The sequence below is a fragment of the Dreissena polymorpha genome, chromosome 1 (assembly GCF_020536995.1).
Source record: "Dreissena polymorpha isolate Duluth1 chromosome 1, UMN_Dpol_1.0, whole genome shotgun sequence".
Taxonomy (NCBI): domain Eukaryota; kingdom Metazoa; phylum Mollusca; class Bivalvia; order Myida; family Dreissenidae; genus Dreissena; species Dreissena polymorpha.
The window spans coordinates 39,125,576-39,147,764 of record NC_068355.1 but is presented as its reverse complement, the minus strand read 5'-3'; the positions used below and the strand labels follow the sequence as shown (position 1 = coordinate 39,147,764).

The window sequence follows — 22,189 nt, the reverse complement described above, 5'->3', positions numbered from 1 at the left end:
AGGTCAAAGGTCAAGGTCACAGTGACTTGAAATAGTAAAATGCTTTCCGGATGATAACTCAAGAATGCTTACACCTAGGATCATGAAACTTTCTAGGTACATTGATCATGATTGGCAGATGACCCCTATTAATTTTCAGGTCACTAGGTCAAAGGTCAAGGTCACAGTGACAAAAAGCATATTCACACAATGGCTGCCACTACAACTGACAGCCCATATGGGGGGCATGCATGTTTTACAAACAGCCCTTGTTAAGAAAGTTATAATGATAAAGATTATTATAAGTTTTGGTGTCCTGATGAAGAGTGCTGATAGAATTACAGTTGGATGATTCTTTACGAAGCATGTTAACCAGTTCATACACCTTACAATGAAGTAGAGAATGATGTTCCAAATTAAAACGGAAGTCTGTCTGTCTGCCTGTCCGTCCGTCCGTAGACCCGCCCGCCCGCCTGCCTGCCGGTCTGTGGGTTGGTAGACATTATGTTGTCTGAGAAGTACTCCAACATGTTTCAAAAATACAAATCAACCATGATGGTTACAACTAGTTACATGAAATACGACATGTGGTCATGTGGCGTCATAGGGTATTCATAGCTACTGTAACCAGTCCTAGGTGCAACTGCCTGTAACTGGTTCATAGCAGGTACATGAAGTACAGAATGTACAAGAATGTCTCTAAAGGACATGAGCTTACAAAATTGCAAGTGTGTTGCTGTAGAGAATTAAATTAATGGCTTTAGGTGAAGTGTTTTCCAGAATCTGCATTGTAAGAGCTTTTGCCTATTGTGCTGCTTTTACTTTCATACCAGGACTAGAAATGTGATTGCCTTAATTTTTCAAGTTTTCGAACATTTGTCATGTGTGTTTTTTTGCTGTAAAATGTTTTTGTTTTTTTTCAAGTTTAGATCTTGTAAAATGTTGTCAGCACATTTGGGTTACTTTGCCTTTTACAATAACAGCTTTTTTATTTTGCTCATTTAATCACCTTACCTTACCTTTTTTCATTTGATTGTTAATTTTTATTTTAACCTTCAGGGTAACAAACACCTTTTTATATCTCCCTTGTTAAAGGCAAATAATACAAAATTTCAACATAAAAGAAGACTTGATTTATATTGCATGCGTGCTTGCAATTTAGTATCAAGTTCAACTTTTTTTTACTATAATAAATCTCTCTCAGCACTAAATGTATTCCTGAATTTTTCCTGACAAATTCTCCTGTTGATTTTCATGAACTGAACAGCCAGCTCAGCTTATCTTACATCTTTTCTTCATTCAGAATGGAAACTCAAATTGCTCAATAGTTCCTGATTTTGATGAGTTATTTTCCAGATGAAAATCAATAAATATATTGCATCAGTTCTGAAGACTGGCCACCAAATATTGAGATTGTTTTCTTGAGGAAAATAATTATATGTAATGTTACCCAGTAGATAGAAACCAATCATTTTGTAGCTCTGTAAGCAATAAATAATTGAGATAAATATCACTTATTAATATCTGTCCCACAGCGCTTTGAAATTTCAACCTAATTCATTTCAGCTTTAGTAATGTAATTTGTTAAACATGCTACTGTTTATTACCAATTTATTTGGGTTGTTATTGTGTTGGAATTTTGTTTTCTTGAGTATACTTGAACTTAAATATTAATTATACCCCCACAAACGAAGTTTAGGGGCGTTATAGGAGTGAGCTTGTCTGTCGGTCGGTCTATCTGTCTGTCCGTATTAAGTGTCCGCTCTCTAATTCAAGTTCTTTTTATCCGATCTCCACCAAACTTGGTCAGATGTTGTATCTAGATGATGTCTAGGTCAAGTTCGAATATAGGTCATGCCGGGTCAAAAACTAGGTCATGGGGTCACTTAGTGTGTTTTAAACATTTAGCATGGTGTCCCCGCTCTAAATCAAGTAGTTTTCATCAAAGCTTCACCACACTTGGTCAGAAGTTGTATTTTGATGATGTGTAGGTAAAGTTCAAACATGGGCCATGCCGGGTCAAAAACTAGGTCACGGGGTCACTTAGTGCGTTTTAAACATTGAGCATGGTGTATGCTGTTTTATGTGAAGACAACATGCAAAATATTCTGTGACAATACGGCATGTGGGGGTATTCGTCACCTCTGTGACAAAGCTCTAGTTAATTCTTGTTGCTGTCCATATACTGGTATTTGTAATTGTAAATATAAGCTTAGGGTTGGGGAGGGGGGCAATTATGTTTTAGATATGGTATCTGGACTCGGACTGGGATGTATAGGGTTCGATCCCCAAGCAAGAAGTATTCTCAAGATCTTTCCTAAGAGACTCCAAGTACTGGTTCTTCCCAGGAAATGGACTCAAGAGTGTCTATTAGTCTTAGAAGTTTGAAGTTTCAAGTGCATTAGTAGGTTTAAACTTATGTGAGCTGACTGATGTTGAAGCTAATCAGTGTTGGATACTGGCTTGTATTGATTTTCTGATGTCGTTATGAATAATATACAATGTGATTTGGCATTGGGTGGCTTATATCCTAACATAATACTAGTAGCTCACTAGAGTATTGTGAATGGTTATACTCATACATTTATAAGCCTACTTGAACTATAAGCTCGAGTAATATGGATAAAAAATTGCAAAGGTTTATTATTTAGGGTTTGGAAACATCTGCTCAAAATCTTTTCTATTAAAAAACATATTTATGGAAACTCTTGAGTGAACACTTTCTTAACGGTAATATACATAATTTGTGATATATACTATAGTCAGATAAAAGAGATTTAAAGAAAATACCATGGCATTTTTAACCAGACTATATATTAACTTCCATTCCTGGTCAGTTATTTATCAGCCAATCTGGCCGCCTACGGCGCCTACTGTAACCACTGACCAGACTTACTGACCATTCACAATTTGGCCAAGACAGAATGCTGACCAGGTCAAAGTGGTCACTTGAAAGGATGCTTGGTAATTAATGGCTCATCAGACTAACACAAACACATGCAGTAAGAATAGAATAATCACAGAATAATGGTCTCCTGGCATCTGAGTTACATTGTAGATTGCCTTTACAAATTGGTAACATTACTAATTGTTGGGAATGCCAAGAGTTAGATGTTTGTACATGCATGAAGTAACAGTCATCAGGAATTTTGATGATATTTTAAGGGTGCTAATGTTTGGGATGGTGAATCATTATATGTATGATTGGTGCCTTACTGCTTTGTAACACTCATTATTTTACTGTTTGAATGACTGCATGTATGGAGGAGTTTACAACTATTTACATGTAAAGGTTGGTCTTGGTCAATCGGTAGTCTTGTTTAATAGTGGTCTTTATCAACTGATTGTCTTGGTTAATTTTTGGTAATTGTCAAATGGTTTGTCTTTATCATCTGATGATCTTGGTCAAGAAGTGCTGTCTTAGTCAAGAAGATTTGTTTGGTTAAATGTTCTTCTCTTGGTCAGATGTTGGTCTTGGTCAAGTAGTGCTGTCTGAGTCAAGATTTGTTTGGTTAAATGTTCCTCTTTTGGTCAGATGATGGTCTTGGTCAGATGTTGGTCTTTACAGTTGAAGGTCCTGATGGAGGTAATCTCGGTGAATTGGTTGTTATTGTCAAGGCTTAGTCTTTGAGGAATGGTAGTCTTGAATAGGTTAAGTGTGTTTTATTAAGTGGTATAACGGAACAGGCCTGCTCAAATAATGATCTTGGTAATTAAGGGTTTTAAATAAATATAATGAATTAATGAAGTGAACTAAACTCATTCTCAATTCATCAATGGAAAAGTAGGTTCAATCGATGTTACTCTCAATCCAAGGCAAAATTACATGCCTGTTTTCAAATTTATTCCATGTAACGCCTCATAATATACTTACATTTTCTACATCAAGAAACATGAAGCTCTATCAAGCCAAAATTGATTTTAAAACCTAAAGATGTAACATAACCTTGTCTTGATGTTATAAAACTATGCATGTGACATTAGGTGTTATCACCTGAGCCAAGGCCATTGTAAGGAAACAATGTTCAGGGCTACAGCACTACAGCAGCTGCTGTGAATCCAAGGGATTACTGAGTCACTTGTGGTTTGCTACATCATTAAAAATAATGTTGATCACAGATTAATCTTAATGCAAGGATGCTAAATGAGGCCAGCTTTATTGATTGCTGTGGGCAACGGAAATACATTCATAACAGCATGTTACTATAGAGGTGTAGGAGGCAAAAAATGCCAATTTTCATCAAAAATTTGTTTCAAAGATTAAACAACAACAGATTAGATATCTATCACATGGACATTTTCTTATTAATCACACTTTTTAGCATGTGTGACGTAAAATGAATGCATTTTTCACACAGCCTTTAATAAATTTAGTAAGTAAAATGGTGTAAACAAATTTTTTGTTAGTAAAGTTCATAAGTGTATTCTTTTAAGGGACGGAGGTGTGAAATCAGTAGTAAAACATATCAATTGAACATTTTAGACTTGTCATTTCTGTATAAATTATAATGCACACTGTATTAATAATTGTCACAACAGTTCACTGGTTGATATGACAATAAAGAGCTTATTAAAAGCTGATCAATGCAGTAATAATTAAAAATTAATCAGCTCCTTTTCTCAAATGTAGCTCACAGCAGTGTCATTTCAACCATATTAATATTGTCATGTGCAAGATGTGGAAAATTGATTAGGATGAATCAATATTTTATTAGATGGTGTTCAAGGTACAGATTCACAGCTAAAAGCATACAATGTACTATTACTCAGACCCAGGAAGCAAATTTTACCAAAGTTTTAAGTTGCACAAAGCATAGAGCTTTTTAAATATAAAATATTCACTATTAGATTGATTAGTATTGAAGAACAAAAGAAAGACTCGTAAAAAATATTTTTCACAGTGAAAAAATTAAAATGCTCATCTGGTGCTTTCTGTATTTGTGATTCAAAGATTTGCAGCTAAATTATTTTTTTGTGTTTTCTGGTAAAAAAAATATTTCTCAAAGTGAAAAAATTAAAATGTTTATCTGGTGCTTTCTGAATTGGTGATTCAAAGATTTGCAGCTGATTTATTTGTGTGTGTGTGTGTGTGTTTAATTCCATTTATTTGTTATTATAATTTGTTCTTTCTTTGTTATTATAAAGTGTTGCAAGTGTTATTTTTGAAGTGCCTTTCGGCGAACATTTCTTAACAAATATCACATTATAATAAATCTTATCAAGAGATTATATATACTGAAGAACAGATGTATTTGATGTAAATACTTTGTGAATACTTTGAGCATATGAGGATTTAAATGTAAAGCTAAAATGTACAGGGCTTATGTAAATTATGTCAATGAACATATACATATAAATGGTAAAAATACAAATCTACCTGGTATTTTTTTAACAAAGTTATTGTCATTGTTTGAAAGTTAAATGCATATTTGAAATTGGTGTTCTACTCTAGAGCCATTTTTAGTGAGAGTGAAATAATAATTACATTTGTTTGACTCTATTAGTTACTACAAAATATAATTTATAATGTTTTCCTTGTTTGAGGCTGCCTCAGCCTGGTGTGATGCCACCTGGATTCCATCTCTGAATAAATTGTTCATTTGATATGTCTCTCATCATGTATTTTGTCAGACAGGTAAAATTAGTCTTATTACGCAATGTGATGATGAAATAAAAGCATTTGGTAAGAAATTCCTCTGTGTTACAAAACTGAGACTTTAGAAAGGATAGCCAAGGGCTGATATTTGTGGAATGATTCAAATGTTAAACATATTGTTTTCATTAGCAATTTGTCAGAAATTGTTTTCTGAATTCATGTGCACATGTATCTGGCAAAAACTTCTCAATTTACAAGTCGCTTGTCAAGCAATTCTAAAAATTCTTTGGGTTGAAAAAAAAGAAGATTTTATTCATAATAATATCATTCTCAAACAATATCAAGTAACACAAACCGATTTATGATTTAGCAAAGTGATAGTACAGACACATGCATAATTCTTAATCAAATACCTGACACATTTATATTGTTAATCTTGTTGGCAATAAATTTTCCCTAGTCTACAAAACCTTTGTTCTTGCAGTTGAAACTCACTGTCTGTCTGGCGATGTTTTAGACAATGTCTCATAAGATTTCTGGAAAGCATCAATTATGGAAACAGCTTACATGCTGGATTTGTATGCAACACGAACATCATGGGTTAAGAATCAAAGGACTGTAGCGCCTAAGTATTTCTCTATTAGATGCTTTAGTTACACTCTCAAACATCAAATGTTCAATGTATAATTATGCTCTCTCCCTTACTCAGATACATTTAATGCCCAAACTTGGAAATTATCAGCAAAGTATAGAATTTCACTGCTTTCTTATAAAAGATTTTTATAGATGGTACTATGATGCTGCATTAAACATGGCCACATATAACACTGACTTGGTGATCATATCAACTGCTTGAGATATGTCATAAAATATCATATATCTACAATTTACTTAAAGTTACCCTATTATACCATAATGTTAGCAGTAGTTGTATTTTTGTGATAAATTTTAAAGGAGGCTTGAAAATGTCAGTCATCATAATGTTTCTATGCAAAATCTATTAAATAATGTTTTACAAAATTGTCAAATAGTATTTCTCTAGGCAACAATTATATGATAAGTGAGGAATTTTGTGAATTTAAGAAATATTCCTGTAAGACTACCTGGCAACATGGGAAAAAAAGACATCCTGTAATGTCAAATTTCAAGGAATGACATTAATGCACTTTCCAATTTATAAAAACGTTTTTTATGTAAGACTTTTCCAGGGTTTGCAGTTGACATGAATGTAAATGTCTTTTCAAGAAGTCACAAAAACTTAACAATTGCTCTAAATTCTCAAAGCTGTATGAAAGTGAACACTCAGACAGATTGTCTGTAAGCGATATGTATGTAAAATGTGTTGCCATGGTTCCAAGAGGAGATAAATATGTTGATGAACAACCTATTCAGCATTCTGTCAAAAAGTGTATGCAAGTACAATTAACACAGCAGATGGTGTCCTTAAGGAATTGTTGTTTTGTTTTAGGTGGAAGAGGAATTAAAAAGCAAGATACATAGTACATGTATTGTTTAGTGCAGACATTCATCGGATTGTTATCATTGACATGTTTTGTTTTGATGCATGGCCTTAATGTTTTGTCTACTGTTCACAAAATGCTGACCACATAATTTTCTAATCATTTTTTATTGTTTTGTCACTTGATGTCAGACAAAAGTATGTTCAACATTTTAAAAAAGTGCTGCAAGACAAGTTATTTGCACAAATGCAGTATTTCAAATCTATAACATACACATGTATTTTTTAAAACCTAAACCTTTTCCTGTAAAATATCGACACACTTATGATTCATGCATAGTTGCATCAGAATATCTATTGATTAACTCTGTTGGCTTCTGGTATCGATTTTCAAGTCTCAAAACGTCACAAATCAGATAACACGATAAATAGACATTGTCTGAGGGCCTGTTGTTTTTTGTTCAGGCTTTCTATTACGAGATGGTTCCATGATCCAATACATAATCATATAGACTCCATGGATATTACTTGACCTTGGCAGCGCATTCCGTGCCATAATTTGTGAATTGCAAACACAAATTGCCTACAACAAGCATTGCAGGATAATGGAAATGGAAGGGGAATGGATTGAGGAATTGATATGGAAAAAGTTAACATATCTTGAGTGCACCTGGGTTATTCAACACATAAAACAGCAAGATCAGTAAAAGTCAGTCCTGTGATCATTGTTTAGTGTATATCTCAATGTGAAACTTTTTTGACAATGGCTGTATGACAGTTATGAATCCTCTCCTTCACAACATCTCTATTTTTCCAAGAAAGAGCGACATTTAGAACAGTAACGTAAAATAATTTTTCAATAATGTTCAAAACCTTATGAGCCTTTCTTTAATGTTTTAGTGATGACTGCACCAAACTTCAGTTATTTTTTTGCACAAACTAAGAGGGGCCAACCCACTGTAACCACTTTTGTTGCTTTTGGAGAGATAAAAAAATCAGCAAAAGTTATCCATAAATTGAATGATATGATGTTTTGGGTTTTCTATTCCTGGTGTGTACAATATAATGCAGGAAAAGATACTGGTATTAACAGTGAGCAGATTACTTGCCATGAAAATCATCCAAACTTAATTTTGTTGGCAGTAAATCTGTCATTTATATGCAAGCAAAATTTTTTTACATATCTTGACTGTGTTTGAGTTGTTTTTCTGATTAAATTGTCTTTTCGCAGAAAGCCATCAAAAGCTTTTAGTAGCGTCTGTATAAAACTTTATTGAGTTAGTGTGTTGCAATTAATTAAAGCTTCTCCATTGTAAATTGGGTGAATGCATGGAGTCCATTTCTAAATAAGTCAACATGAATATCAGATTGTGAAATTATTATTTGTTGTTTAAAATTATTACAAAATTTCGCTCACTGAATCACTTATGGAAACATTCTTTTCAAAATATAATCTTATTATGAAGGTTGGAAAGGAATAATTTGTAGTAACTTTCTTAGATAATTTCTGTAAATGACCTTCAAGGTGCATTTTTGAACGATGAGGCCTGAAGATGTGGGAATTTTGCGCCCACATTTCAGACACAGATGTAAAATTTTGAACAAATTCCTCACCCACAAATACCCATCCATGCTCTCAGCATTTTGCACCCATATTCAATGCATGTACAAAACGGACTTTTAAATTCCACTCAACAAGGCACGCCATGGTGAACATTTAATTATGGCATCAAGTTCTATGTGGCCAACATAGCCTAACGCCATGATCTTTGCATTTGGCACCCACATGCCAAACACATAATTATTGAGGTGACCTCAGACTTTGTCCTCAGCATGATCCCAGTTGAGGCACACGCCAACCCTCATGCCTCAAGGCAAGCCCCCTAATAATGTTGACAGTTGACATGATTTGTCAGCCAATATCTTGTGACCCAAGTGAGGTCCCCATGGTGATTACTTTAACACCTGCCCAATTAGCATTGTTGTTGCTGGGGTATCCCCTCATTATGGTTCAGCAAAAATAGAGTTTTAGGAGTAAATTACAGAGCATGGCATTGATAATTCACAGTGGCATATTATTGAAAGCTATAAATGCCTTTGATTTCTGTTCAAAATTGAAAATTTCCTTACTTTAATTGGATTTAACCTCTTATTGTGATATTTTTTTATGATAATGCCCAGAATAAAGGTTAACCAAAATCCTTATGCATAGGAACCTACCAAACTGTTATAGTAACTAATTAAAAAAATGTGTTTCCTTTTTCCTTTTTTGGTATAAAACAATAAGGTGCACTTTATACATACCGGTAGTTGGATATATATGTGGTTAAGCATGGTGCAAGTTTGTAAACAAAGTAATGGGTCGCTTATGTTACTTGAAAACAACTCTCTTTGCTATTAGATGTCCAAAAAGTAGTAGCAATAAACATATCATTGATGTACAGAGAGAAGTTTATTTTGAAAGACACCAATCATAATCATACTCATTAACTTTTTTCTCATTTATTGGCTTGAAAATCTGACCTTTGATTACAGTAACAACATTAACCAATCACCATGTGCTCACCGTGGTTTCCTAGCAACAGGATAATTCAAATGCAATTCAGCCTCTGTAATAACAGAGAGAAACATCAAGAATGCATTTCAGTGAATAGCATCTAAATGATGCATGTTATTGCCACAATATTGCCATGTGCCAATCTAAAAAACAAAACTTTTACTTTTTACTTCTGCAAAAGTCTTATGTTAAACATGTTTAAGCCATCAACACAAATGAAATTATCAAACTCGTTTACTAACTAATTCTGGTGAAATAATTCATATAGAAAATGCAGTAGTTTATAGTTTAAGTCCATTGAGGTAAAATCTACTGGATTATTCTGTTATTATTATTCTTGTTCTCAAACAACTGCCAACACACTTGCATTATTTTGATTCCTAAATATGTTATATATTTGGGTTCAACTAATTCTTTTCCTAGGTGTGGCATTTTTAGAATGTGTTTAGGGGTGGGGGCCATTGAATTCCATCCTTCAAAGACTCTTCATCAATCAATCATCGTTCCATCTTGAGACACACCCCAATAAAGTGGTTTGTAAAATAATCATTTGTTGGCATTTCACCAATTTCTAGAGTTCCACTGAAACCAATTTCTAGATTTCCACCTAAAAGAGTTGTCTTTTTTTACTAAAAAAACATTTTGGATTTTTTTCCTTATAAAATAACACATTGTTATAAGACTTCCAGGACTTAAATTTAACGCTAGACTAATTGTGTGACGTCAGAATTATTACAAGCAATAATTTTTTTGACACTGTTATTATAATTTGTGTATGTTAACCACAACTTGTTTGGCTATTATAAAAGTTTATTATTAATGCAATGTTATTAAGACATAAGAGTAAATAAACTTTGAGACATAGTTTGATGTGGAAACGCTATGTTACGGGCAACAATCATAAAACTATTGTATCTAATAATTTGTTTGTTAGATACACAGTTCTGCTCTCTGCTTTGCTTTATCAATAAGCTGTCAATAGAATCTGGTAATAATTAGTTTTAACAGCTTTTAAGTTTTGGAACTGGTATAGTTATATAAATTTTTGGCATATGTACCACAATACTTCTATGTTTATTGCTTTAGTCAGTCTTTATAACAAAATGAGCTCCTGACAATGATTCTGGAATTGTACTTGTCTCATTTTTAAGATATTAATTACATGCACATCATTATATTCATGCAATTTCAGAAACATTTAGAGATTTTAGAGCCGATGCATCTCATTTCCAGCAAACCAGCAACATCTCAAGTGTTTTAAAGAGTCAGCATTCTGTAAGTAATTAGACTAAAGCCCCAAGATTACAAAAGAATTCAAGTCCCTGTTAAGTCATTACATAAGGTAATTAAGAACACAATGTGTATTGCAGAAGAGTAAAGAACTTTCAAGGTAATTGGCTTCCTTATTTAAAATCTGAAAGATGGAAGGATTCTTGATGAAAATAATTGCAGAGTACATAGTAACATAAAACAAAAATAATTTAAATGACACATCCATTGGAAGGAAACATTACTTTTGTGGTATTTAGTTGTAAACTTAATTGACTGTATTTATGCAAAGGAAAAGGTGTTTAACTAATTGGAATTGAGAATTGTTTTTGTAAGTTTGACAACTTTGTCTCTTATTTAACATTTCACTTTAAGGTAATGAGATTTGGATATTCACTGTGTGTTAACTAAGAAAAGTTTTGCCATTTATTGTGATTAATGAAACAATTATGCACTGTACAAAATAAAATAGCACAATCTTAACTGAATTAACTCTTTGATCTGTCTCTTAATGTGATATTCAGTTTAGTGGTCAAACATTTCTTTAACTAAGAAAATGTATTGTTGAAATACAAGACCATAAAAAGTCCAATCATTTCTCTTGATTACAGACTTTGTGTGTTAGAACCACTGCCCTTTCTCCTTCCAGTGGCAATTTAATCTTAATAAGAATCAAAGTATAGAACATGGAACATGCAAAATCAATATCTAGAATAACTGCTGGCAAACCTTTATTGCCAAGCTTTTAAGATGGATCAGTGGGGTACCCCTTCTTGGTGAAAAGTATTATTATACATGTAATTCATTTTAATGAATCTGATTGTCCTAATTTCAAAGCCTGAACTCATTTTCGCAAGAGTAGCACAGATTTTTTCATTTTGAAATAATTTTGTAAGTGTCAAACCATATATGAAACTGATAGGTATATTTGCTGTGTGGCTCTATAAAACAATTTTGTCAATGTGTGTAAATTGGATGTTTGCTATTTTAATTTGAGATAAAAAAAATGTTTTTGTGTTGGCGAATTTATTATTGATTTGTCCTTTTTGATCTGGTAGCAATTAAATGTCATAATAAATAGGAGTTTGAACATTATTTGGTATTTAGTTTCATAGACTAAATACTTGTGAAGTTAATGGGAAGTCATTAATATTGATCAGGTGTCCATTTGTACATAACACCATATAAAATAATGTTAGAGAAGGCATGAATTTTACTTGTATTCACTGTTTTATCTTGAATATTAATATCGCACATGCTTTATTCTGTTTCTTTGCACTTCAGGTTTGTTTAAAGTAACAATTTTACAAAATGTGTATTTTATATAGCTTGTTATGTGCACAGGTACTTTGCAAGCAATTTAATTTCCTTTGTTCCAGCAAAAAACAGAATATGTGCTGCATAATAAACCAAATGGCAATGCAATTATGCCAAGGTCCATGCCTTCAATCAATTTGTTAACAAAGTCACAATAAAGACCAATATGCAAATCTTATTACTGACTGGTAATTGGCACTCAGGGTGACCCTCAATAATGCCCGGTTGACAGATTCAGTCTGCAACCTTGGTTTCCTGGTCTTTGATTGAGGAACTTTGGTTATTTGTAGTGCTAAGGGACAATTTAGCTGGCCTGGTGACAGATTTTGTGCAGCTTAAGCCACTGTACTCTTGTACAGGGAGGATTGTATAGAGTTCGCTGAATTCTTTGAAATGCCAATGGATAATGGGCCACTTTGTCCGATTAAGTTGATTACTTCTTTGAAAATGTGCAGTTGTATGTAAATGAGTTGCCCTGGTCATTATGGAGAAAATTTTATTCTGAAAAACAAATGGTTCTGGAAACTCTAGCTTTTGGTCATTATATTTTCTATTAAATCATTTTGCTGTTAGAATAATGTACTTATTTTGAATGGATTGGCTGCTGATAAAGCACCAAATTAATGAAAACCAGTCCTTAACAGATGCCTAGTACTCAAGAGATTGCTATAAAGCTTGAAGTTAGATCATTTTGATACATAATAACTATTATAATAATACATAATACTAACCACTGGCTGTTTACCTTTTTAAGATTTCTGTAATCTGTGTACCTTTAGGTACGGTATTTGACATGGTACAGTCACTTTTCTGTGATAAGTGAGACTTAAGGAATTCTACATTGTGCAATCTTTCAGAATGCCATAAGTACTGATTAATAAAGGTGGGAGGAAAAAAGTATTCCTATATCTTGCCAGTTTTCATTCTGCTGCCAAATGAGTGCACTTAATGGGAATGGCTTATCTTAACTGATTATTGTATCAGAATTACTAGAATGCCTGAAAGGTGTTGTTGATGGAGTATGATTAACTCAAAAGGATTTTCCTGACTACTAACATTTTATAAATTTTACGTCAATCATATTATTTTATTTCATTGTCTATGTCATATGTGTCGTGATTTTCAAGGCATTAAACTTGGTGACCTTATAGTTTGTTTTTATATATCAGTACAAATCAGCTATCAAATGAATGAAATATTTATGAAGACATGTTTATGTTAATTTTACATTAGTTGCTGTTGATAACCCAATTGCAATCAGTTCTTATACACTTGCTAAGGTTTTTTTTTTTTAAAAAAAATTATTTGAATGCACAAATATTCCTTAAACTATTTAAGTTTGAAGGTATATCTGCTATTCTTCGTAACTTACAATTTGCTAATCATTAACACTATCTGTTTGAATGTCCTTGAATACTTTTTCTTAGGAAATAGGAATGATCCCGTGTACTGACTTAAGCTGTCCTCTGGAAATGTTTGTCTGTTATTTAATGGGGAAAGAAACAGCTTGCTAGCAATCCAGTCATGTTTTCCACTTAATATCAAACTTCCTCCATCCGATCAGTTTTACTATTGCTCAGGGGACAAATAACAAGTATGTGCGTTATTACCGGATATAATATTTGCCTGTTATGGCCGTTCATATAATGCAGACACCATAAAATTGGAGACCATGGTGGTGCACTTCAATGCTGCATGGCAAATATCAATAATATTAACGCATTGAATTCATTGAGTCATACATTTGATATATGTGATATTGTGAAATACACTGACTGATACATTTGTACTGTTCTCCTTTTAAATATAAAATCATGAAACTTTTGGGCACTGCCAAAAATTATGTGTACAGGAAATGTGACTTAGTTTGTATGCAATATAAGTATGTTATATTAGCCTTGTATTTAATAGATTATAAATTAAAAAATGTGGTTCATATAAAATCTGTATGTATCACCCTTTTCCTACAGTATATGATGCTACTTATTCTATTGATTACACAGAGTTCATAATTGAAATATCTTGTATCATGATAAAGCATGGTTGTTTTCCATATATGGTGACAGCCTTAAATGGAAAAGGTTTTTTTAATGAAATTTGTTTGAATATTGACTTTCTCAGTAAGGTATGTCTCATTTATCACTCTTAATATCTGATTTTGTGTTTCCCATTCATATATTGGGTTGGGTATGACAGATTTATCATAATAGAACAAACATTAGGTAATTTTGAGACACTCGATAATGCCATAAAATCTAGCTTTTTATTTGCCAAATTTGAATATAAGGAAAGATTGACCAACCGTCTTAGTCAAAGAAAAGGTATTTGCATAGATTCTTGTCATAATGGAAGCTTCCGCATGCAGAAATTACTGTGAAATTTGATTTATTGAAAAAAGCCCGACATTTCCTATTCAATTCGTCTAGCATTCATATGATAACAAATCCCTATGTTGAATAAGTTACTATATTGTGTTACTTTGAAGTGGGTATAGGGGGATATTTTTCAGCCATTTTCAAGAATTGTTTTTATGCCCCCGAAGGAGGGCATATATTGATCGGACCATCTGTCCGTCTATTCTTCCGTCAAACTTTGAGTTTAGGTTTCTCGTTTAGGTTTTAGGTTTTAGGTTTCGAAGATTGCTTATAACTTCTATGTCACTTCAGATAGCAACTTGATATTTGGCATGCATGTGTATCTCATGGAGCTACACATTTTAAGTGGTGAAAGGTCAAGGTCATCCTTCAAGGTCAAAGGTCAAATATATGGCTTCAAAGCAGGGCAGAAGGGGGCATTGTGTTTCTGGCAAACACATCTCTTGTTCATTCATAAATGATTCATTTTAAATTTTTGCAACAAAAATACACTTTTATCTGGTATACATAATTTGCCTCTGGCGGAATTGTAAAATAAAAGTCAACATTTTGGTAAATTGCACACAATTGGCCAATGCGCACAATTACTTTGGACTTTACAGTTATTTTACAATCTATGAGTATTATGTGTACTTTTCTGAAGTAAAAAGTTGTCTGCTAAAAAATTCTGAAACACAAATGTTAACAACATGAGTGGTGGTAACATGTTTTCAGTATGTTCTAATGATATAACCACTGTGAGTCATTCATTTACCGGCGGGGGGGGGGATTGTGTACTGATTTTCATAATTATTGAAACATTCTTTTGGTACTACATGCACATTGTGTAATAGACAAAAAATGTTAATCTGTCTGTGCAATGAATCAGTTTTAGTTTTTCATTTTCATATGCCGTTAGTTTGTGTCATTGTAAGCATTTGGGTAATTACCTATGTTTTTTGTTTAAACATGTTGTAAAACAGCAATAAACACGATAATTAAACAGTTCTCCTTGATGAAAGAATGTCTTGGAATTGTTGAGAAAATTATTCAACTTAGGCAAACTGGTATCTGGAGTTGTTCTAGTGCACTTCAAAACATACTTGCTGAGCAACATTTTTGCTTGGGATTAATGTTGTGGTTTCATTCAAATTGAAGGCATTGGTTTTCTGCCATTTGATTGTTTAAAGGCTTTTAACTGTTAAATATACAACATTGATAATGGAACTTGAGCTATAAAATATGATATATGTTTAACTACCACAATCATACAACGTCATCTTAAGTGTCACGTGGAAGCAGTTGAAATTAGAAAACAAACATATTTGTGAAATAAATGTAAAGAAGTGAGAAGAACATCCTTGATGTTATTCGACCATTACCTCTCAAAATTAAAAACATCATGACAATACATGAAATATGTATTTTAAAAAAAGGTAAAATTAAATTGGCAGTGAATTTGTAAATTCAAAGATTGGGAATCTAACATACAAATGTAATTATAATGTTACAGCAACAAAAATTCTTAATATGATAAAAACGAAACTAAAGTATCAACGGTATGTTTTAATAAAAATATTTATTTTAATTCATGAGATAAGCGCTGGTTTACTGTGGTCATTGATCATTCACATTTCAGCTCTAAACAATATAATGCAATGCCTTGTATTCCACTTGGTCTTTTAAACAGTGGTTACAGAATATTGATTGAGGAATGTTTCAGAAACATTGCTTCTAGAACAGATGGCAAGCAATCCAGCTTTTACAGAGCAAAAAAATCATTTAGCCACAGCATGTGTTAAAACGTAAACCATAGCTAAACCATAAGCTGTTAATATTTCATAATAAATCTTTTTTTTTTCAAATTTCAGATAGAAGGTCAGTTTAAGCACAAAAATTCCTGAACATCAGTAGACATTTGCAAGGAAAGCCTTCATACAAAGACGTAGATAATCTGGTAACAGTAAGTATTATATTCAATATTTATGATACTCAATTGATCTTATGTTTATTTAGTGATTTAAACAGTATTTTTTAATAATTGTCATCATTTGAACAACTGATAGAAATATATCACAGTGGTCTTTACATGCAATGCTTTAACTTATATCTCAAAATGTCATTAACTCTGAAAAACAGAAACAATATTTGGAATTGATAAAACTACCGTACTGTTTGCAAGTTGACATTTGTTAAGGTCCTCTTAAAGAAATTGTATAAGAATTGAACTAAATAGTGGACAACGATGATCAAAATGGCATTAATCCACTTAATAAGTTTCAAAGCCATTTAGTTCTGAGGTGCAACTGAAACATATGTAATGTCACTCGGTATTACAAGAACTTGGTTTAGATGGCGTAATCTTGGAATGCAAGTAAAAGGATCTCGGAAAGTTGTGACATCTTGAAACGCGGAAAGGTTATTTGTTTTGGCATGTTGGAAGAGCAAACACATTCCTGATCTAGAGGCAGATGCTGCTGATGTTTGAATGTTGTAGGTACATCTGTTGCAAATCATTATAAACATGTACTTAGTGTGTCTGCTGTGCAAAAAAGATGTTACAATAAATAAGATTTTAAAACACATTAACAATAAAATGTGTCGTTTGGCTAAGTGTGGATCCCCTAATTAGTCTGGAAGGGAATGTTATCCATGCAAGAGAGTATTTTAACATGATCAATACATTTACAATAATAAAATTATGTCTATTAGACTGTGGAAAGCCTTATAGTATGTTTTTCACATTTGTTATTTTGAACCTTACATTTTTAGCTTTTTTATAATCAGGTTTAATAGTCTGATTAATATGTTCTCAAAAATATTAAGAATCTCAAAAAGAAAAATCTTAATTTTCATATTCACCTTGCTTAGCCTTTCATTACAACTAGTTGCATTGATTTTTTTGTTGTTGCAACATCGGAACATTTATTACTCCATTATTGAATTCTTTGTCAATTAGTTGGATCAAAACATGTGTCTGAAGGTTTTGATCACCCATGCATCTCATTAAATTGTGGAAATCAATATTGACACAAAAGAAGACTTTGTATCTTTGTTCCATCATTGTAATCATTGACTCCCCAATTTTCCTTTGTTACACTCGACTGATTTCATGGAAACATTTATTATGACAATGACAGATAAAAAAGCACGTGAATACGCTGTTGTTGCTTTTTTTGCATTTAGTTATATTTTTATTTCATTGACTTCCAGTGATGAAAAATTAATAAGGAGGGTAAAAATAGCATGAAATGTCAGTTTCTGTCATGGTTAAGAGAACGAGATGGGTTTTTTAATGTGTACCACATGTTTTAATTTCTGATGCCAGGGCACTTTAAAGGGACTTATTCATAGTTTGGTGAACTTTTCAATTTTCAAAACAATTGTCATAGATTCCAAAAAGAATGTATGAATTTTATTCAAACAAGCACAATAATACTCTGACTCAGAAAAAATGGTTAAAATGTATGTTTATTTATTGAAAATCATAAATTGACATTGGAAAGATTCTTAAGTGTTTGGAATGCTTTTCATCCATAATTTATCAAAAATGTGTGTTAAGTATTATAAATCCTTGGTGGTTAAGGGGTAGCAAATTTAATTAGCGTTTGCTTTAAGAGATCCTGACTGGGTTTGATTTTCAGGATAGGCACGTTTTATTTACTTATTTATTTTACTATAATTTAAAGCTACTAACAGTTTTTTTAGTAAAGAAAATATATTATATTTAACTAGTACATACCAGTACATCAATCATAACTATGCATGTATGCATCAAAATTATGAAAATCAAAATTATCACGATTAAACATTAATCAAGCAGTTTTGGCTTTTACTCATACATAGAGGGATATGTTGACCATTTAAAAATGAGTGAAAGCCAAAACTGTTTGATTCATGCTTTATGGTGATAATCATAATTTGATGCATCCATGCATAGTTATGCTTGATGTACTGGAACGCCATATACCAGTTAGATATACATGTAATATATTTTTCTTTGTTCCATCAATATAGATGAAATAAAAACAAAGCCACTGTTGTCATTATTAAATACCTCTCTGTTATGAATTATCTAAAAGTATACATCATCCTCAAACTTAATCCTTTATACACGTTTTTTTCTTTAGTATTCAACAAGATCAACATACAAAGGACATTGTGTTACCTGTGGTGCATGGCCCAAGAACAAGTGGAATGATGTTCTTGGAGTTTTATATCATTTGCAGACCATAACTCATAGAGGTGCTAGCCGAGTTTCGGTCTTATCTGCAGCCACCAGATAAAAGGCAAGGGGTAATTAGAGAAACACTTCATACTGTTTATTGCCGTCTTGGTCTCCGAAAGTCATTTGCAAAACAAAAGCTGTGCTTATCAATGACAAAAGCAGACAAATAGGAAATCCAGAGGCCCATGGCACTCATTATCGCTGCTCTGTAATTTATTACATGCTTGTCAACATTTTCTACCTAAAATACTTGATTTGCCAATACACTGTATGTTTTGTGCCAAAATATCTATTCTACACCCATAATTAAAACCTTGACAGTGCATTAGGTATCTGCCATAATCATCATTAATCCCTCTTACATAGCATAGATTTGTAAAAGAAGGAATGAACCACTCTTGTCATACATTTTCACCCTCTTAAATGCCCTTAGCATCACATACAATTATGAGTTTGGCAATGTCAGCAAAAGTCAAAACGTGCCCAAGTCTAAACTGGCCCCAAAATGTCAAAACTAGCACAATCTGAAGTTGAATGTAGGCTCAAGCACCAAAATAAGTATATTGCATTTTCATATATTGTAAGTTATGAGTCTTTATACATTAAATTCATCAACAAAATCACGATTTACTCATTTGAAATATTTTTGCAGACAGAGTGTATTAATTGTTCCCAATGTTTTTTTTCTGTTCGATGATTGTCCTTAACATAAGTATACAACATGCACTTGCTTTGGTAATTCACTTTGTTTGGTATGGTGTTAATTGTATACAACTTGCCTAAAAGAGGGGCTGGTTTTGCCATTTATGGCTTGTTAATACATGTGGGATTTTGACTGGGTCGGCTTTTGCGAGCTCCTTTTATTCGTATACTAGTAACAGGATTCATTTGCTGCATTTTTGTTTTTGGATGTGGAATTCTTCATGTCTAGTAATATTGAAAAGTTTGTATTTTGAAGTGTTGATGTCAAATACATATAGCCATGCTCTGTGAAAAGGGGGTTTAATGCATGTGCGTAGAGTCATCCCAGATTAGCCTGTTCAGTTTGCACTGGCTTATCTGGGATGACACTAAACGCACATGCATTAAACCCCCTTTTCACATGCACGGCTCATATATGAAAAACAAAATAGGCTTGTTTAGCTCCTGGATATCAATTACATTTATCCATGAAAAACCAGCATGTGCACTTAAATAATTAATGCAGAGAAAATAAAGCTTATCACAGTGCACATGTTTATAGCGAAAAACTGAGCTTTTTGTATGAAATGAACAACCCGCAAAAAAAAATATTGCAGACATACTGTGAAATTCCATCATTCATCAAATGTACAAATATTTCATTCAGAATTTTACTCACATTCTTTCAAGTTACAAAATAGCACATAGGGCAGATCACTGACTCGGATAGCCTGATTTTTATCATTATAACCTGTTTTTTATTACATGAAATGCATGTTTTAAAAAGGTTTTCATCATAAGTGTATGTAGCATTCAATTTTCTACGAAAATAAATGAAAATAAATTCCTGGGAGCTCCTGTTATCTCGAATGTAAATGTAAAAAACAAAGTATGAAACTTGATAATCCCCAACTGTACTCATTCCCCTTCGGAATTAGCTTGATAAAAAATAATAGACATCATTGAATCTTCATTAATTAGCTATTAATAACTATCTCACTTCATCTTGGAAGTATTTAATGCTAAATATTGGTGGTTATTTTTATCTGCACACGTAAAGAACCTTAATGATATGTGTGACCCCTCATGCAAGTACAAGTGCTTGTTAGTTGTTGTAAATTATGTACTATTTTAAAGTTACCAAACAAAATATTATTTTTATGATTCCCCACTCATTATTAATTGCCATTTAAATAATTATTTGTATTATTTAACCCTTAAACACAACTTAAAGCGTTTTTACCCCAATCCCCCACATGCTATGATTTGAATTTACCATTCCAAGGCGGCGGTTCTATTCATTGTTTTTTGTTTGTCCTTTGTTTTATTTTGTGTCTTAACTGTATGGCAATTTGTCACTTGCTATATATTATTGACCTTTACATGGTGATAAGAGCGTTCTCTGCTGATGCAAATAGATTTTTTCTTGTGTAATATTGGTCAGCGGCTGTATCTAAGAATTCTAAATGCCTTCCCACTGGTGATTTAACCCAGGCTATTAAAGAAACCTTATTGATTTAATTGATTCGTTTTCCATATAGGTCTCGGATGGATCAGACCATAGTAACAAACATGTATTTTCTAAACAGTTTAACTGACGTTAACCGTGACTCCATGCAGTGAAATACGTATTACAAAGGCAAGGGTGCTTTCCAGGGAATAATTACCAATGGAAATGGAAATGTAATCAGGCAAAAGATGTTGTGGTTAGAGGAATAACAACAGCATTGCCAGACAATTTACACTGGGGACTTGGCGGTTCTCGGAATAAAACTACCGGGTACTTCCCTACTTCTGTCTGCTGGCATGAGCTGCAATGACGAAATTGATGATGACATTATTAAAGAGGACTGTTTATTGCATATTTGATACCAACAAAAGACAAGTATTGGGTGACTACTTAGTGTTAGATTGATAAAAGGAGTTGTGAAATCGCTATATACTTTTAACCAAAAGTTCGATTCTCCGTAATTTGTATACATGTACCGTTCGGCATATACTGCAATTTTGCACAATGTTATATGCAGCTGCAAATTATTTGCTTTAAGGACAACAATGCATGTATATCTTTATAAGCTGTCATACGATAACTCGCTTTTTGTATTTTCCTCAAATGGCACAACTGATCTATAATCGACCTATGTGACATTGAACACTTTTTGCAATTGATGAATGAAATGCAAAGTCGTTAACATTTGCACAAAAGTCAGTAACGTCATTTTGTCAATGGTTGAAGAACAGTATTACTGTCCACAGGTGGTTAGCGTGTGGCTATGATATTAATTAGTGAAAACATCATTTTGAATGATAAATAATCATATTATAACGAAAAAATAAATTTTTTGAAAAAAAAACAACAATTTTACTATCAAATTTATATATATAACAAGGTATGCAACTCAAAATCACCCCAAAACGGGATGCATCGCTTTGAACAGCCATATCTTCATCAATTGTGCAGCGATTTTCTCGATCTCGGTCTCATTCAACGCAAACATGAATTTCCTTTCTGGAAATGTATATGTCTTGCAGTATTTTTACAAATGCTGGGTCAACTTTTAAGAAATAACACGATACACAACTCGAATGTCCCAGTTGACAATGATCATGCAGTCTTTATGAATGAAATCTCCAGTTGTAAAGACACACCTCCGCATTGGACCAATGAAATCACTCGGGTGTTTAAAATGTCAGTTGAAATGTATGTTAACAAAGGTTTCAAACGGCGCTGGACAGTTAGTCTTGATGC

General features: G+C 32.8%; 1 protein-coding gene and 1 long non-coding RNA gene across 3 annotated transcripts in view; one reads left to right on the top strand and one right to left on the bottom strand.

Moving 5' to 3' along the window:
* Positions 1 to 22,189, bottom strand: part of LOC127865036 (uncharacterized) — a 45,432-nt gene that overhangs the window by 8,247 nt on the left and 14,996 nt on the right. The window lies entirely within an intron of this gene.
* On the top strand, positions 16,398 to 21,718 carry LOC127865065 (uncharacterized). Of its 2 annotated transcripts, none has more exons than XR_008042467.1 (3): positions 16,398 to 16,494; positions 18,662 to 18,827; positions 21,030 to 21,718. It is a non-coding gene; the product is annotated as an uncharacterized LOC127865065 (long non-coding RNA). The 2 variants fall into 2 exon arrangements; XR_008042468.1 differs by having other exon boundaries at positions 20,982 to 21,718.